Below are 3,127 nucleotides of genomic sequence, written 5' to 3'. Positions count from 1 at the left end.
AGCATGCTACTTGTATACTGTTATTAAAACATGATGTATCATCAAAACTGTGGGGCTTTGCCATTTTTGTTACCCATCACTACTTAATACAATTCCAAACAGTTCAATAGTAATTTGGCACAATGTGAAATGTATTAAATCAAACCAATAATGCCAGTATACTATATGGATTAATTGAAATTATACAATATATTTATAAACAGTCTAGGATGATGAGTAGATTTCCAGCACATAGTTCTTAGGTGTATCTTTGTCTCAGTGTTCTGCAGAGAAAAGAAAAAGAAAGATGGACATTAAGCCTTGGGCTAATGTGCAGAGTCAGGGCTCTAAAGCAAAGTTGGCAAGTGGCTTGTGTCTGTGAGATTTTGCCCCCTATAGTGATAACAGTATATGCATCTTTGCGAGCCAAACCTACAGTAGCCTTCTACTACTGCAGCAGAATCAAACCAGACTTTGCTGATTCGGTGTGTCAGCTATCATTGAGCATGCACTATGTTGTCAGTGTACCGCACAAGATGCTCTGGGCTTCCTGGGGGCTTGGCAGCTGGAAACTGCTGATTGCAATTTGGACACAAACAGGAGACAGAAATGGTTTGTTCTTTACTTATCAAAGACGATATCTTTTTTTGTGTGTTAAAGACAAGAAGGTGTATAGGATGAGTAAACAGCAGTGTCTACATTCTGCAGTGCAAATATACATCTGTTAGCTTTCCAGCTCATTTGGTTGAGTAAACAGTACTGACACCTTTAGAAGATGTGTAACACTTGTGTTAAGAACAAGCCTGAGAATTAAAAACTAAACATCATGCTTACATTCAGCCCACTGGAAAAATGAACTTTGAAATGTCACTTTCAACTAGCAGTGGATATGGCCATTGAAGAAAGGGTTCCATCAGTTCTAAATGATTGATCACGGTAAACGAGTGATTGATCACTGCAGAATTGATCACTGTAAATTAAGGCAAAGCTTAAACATGCCCATACGAGTTGATTATTCCGCTTAGTGTTGATGAGGTGACCTCAGCATGCTCATGTCATGCCCCGTTTTTATCGCAGACATTGTTAAGTACTACTTACCCCCAGAACTGTCATAGTCATGATGAACAAAGTAAGAGTAGAGCAGTAAGGGGAACTAAAATAGCTGTAAGTTACATGAACACATAAGAAAAGGCGATGGCAGTTCATGCATGTGTATCTGATGAGTTCATGTGTTGTAATGTTTTTATCATTTGTTGAATCAACTGTATTTTTGTTGCTTAATGTTACAGATACCAACTCAGTTTTCTATTTCTTCACTAACGTTTGCATACATCTGACATTTCCAAACATTTCGGATATCAGTTTCATATCGTTTTCATTTCAGATGCATGAACTGCTTGCTGGTGTCCATCATAACCTATGACTTTGCTTCTGAGATCAAAGGGGATGACCATACTTTTCATTAGTGACATACTTCATGCACACTGCAGCCTGCAGTACACCATCACAGTGTCACAAGTCTGATATAGCTGTCCACCAAGAAACCAATTCGGACTGTGAATGGTGACTCACACTTGGCATGGTGCCTGTCTGCATGCATACACAATCAAGAGAATTTAGAGCAACCCATTTCACATCACACATTGATTTGGTCATAATTTTTTATTGCACACTCAGCTGTCTCTGACTTAGAAGCTGATTTAGGAACAGTTTGGCCCTCAAATACCCCACTAAATGTAATATGGACATAAAGCAGTGGATTACTACTATGTAAATGAAGATACTTGTTGCATATGGGTATTTTTCTCTGCTGGAAAATACTTGATCATGTCCTTACGGGACAGTGCAGATGATTTGAATGGAAAAGCAGAATTCACACCACAAGCCAGCAGCTATGGGAGCAAGCAGCTTTTAAAACAGCGTTGACCTGTCACCCAGTGCGGGGGTGTGATCGAGAGCCCTGCACTTTTCCCCTGCTTTTTGCCAGCACTTTTTATTTGTGCACTCAAGACTTTGCACTAAACAAATGGCGTTGAAACCCTCCCCTCTCAGGCCACAAGCTACTATATAATGGATGTTCTTTGTCGACCTCTCAAAACCCATTTATCCACACAACTGTCCAAGCTGGACTGGGTAAGAGATGAGGAAGGGAGAATAGACCGTTGTGGTTTGGCCCAGCCCACAGACTGTATTGACAGGGGACAGTTTCAGGACTGTGATGTATTGAGAGGAAAGTAGATTTCTCAGAAAGTGAGGACAAAACACAGTTCTGAACAAAGATGAGTGGTGAATCATAAGTTTTAGAAGTATGTGTTTATTGTGTGATTTGTGTAATTGTGAACAAACACACCTGAATCAGTAATGACACAGTCTGAGGTTCCTGTAAATGTATTAGTCTTGGAAAAAGGATAACAATAACTGTCCTAGGTTACACTGGAAAACTCTTACCTGCATCCTCTTTAGAAAATTATTTTTGTTTTATTTCCAGTAAAAAACCCTTCCTCAGCTCTCAGATCATATTGTTTTACATTAAAACCCCATGCTCCCTGTCACGTGTACATATGAATCAGTACTGCCACCTTGTGGTTATATGACAACATTTCCACTCAAATAATTGCCCTGTATGAAATATATTACATATGTATTATTAATGCAACTATAATACCTGAGTGGTGACTTCATTAACATCAGCAGAAAGATCCCGAGTTACTGGGAATTATGTAAAATGACAACCCTCTGCTTTGCTTGCAAGTGGTCAGTGGTCGGGGTATTAATAGCTATCCCCAAGGAAGGCCATATTCTGCTAAGCCTACATCCAGCAGTGCAACTGCAGCATTCAGCCTAGTGGTCATGTGACCTATTAAGGGACCTGAGCCAGAATAGCAACTGCAATGACTTCACAGAGGTGGCAATGGAAGACCCGAGGATGAGCTGTGTAACAAGTAACACAGAAGTAACACAGAACACAGCAAGGAGAGGAAAGAAAGCAAAGTGAGAGTTTTTTATTTTCCATTTGGTAATTTTCCTAATAGGATTACAAACAGGATGACCACCCAAGTAATATCTGCCTTTCTTTGGAACTGAGAGAAAAATGTGCACAGCAATTTGTCTAGCCTTAAAAAAATATTCGCTAAATATTGATACTTTT

This window comes from Electrophorus electricus, chromosome 7 (assembly GCF_041902795.1).
Source record: "Electrophorus electricus isolate QZ-2024a chromosome 7, ASM4190279v1, whole genome shotgun sequence".
Lineage (NCBI taxonomy): Eukaryota > Metazoa > Chordata > Actinopteri > Gymnotiformes > Gymnotidae > Electrophorus > Electrophorus electricus.
Note: the sequence above shows the minus strand (reverse complement) of the source record.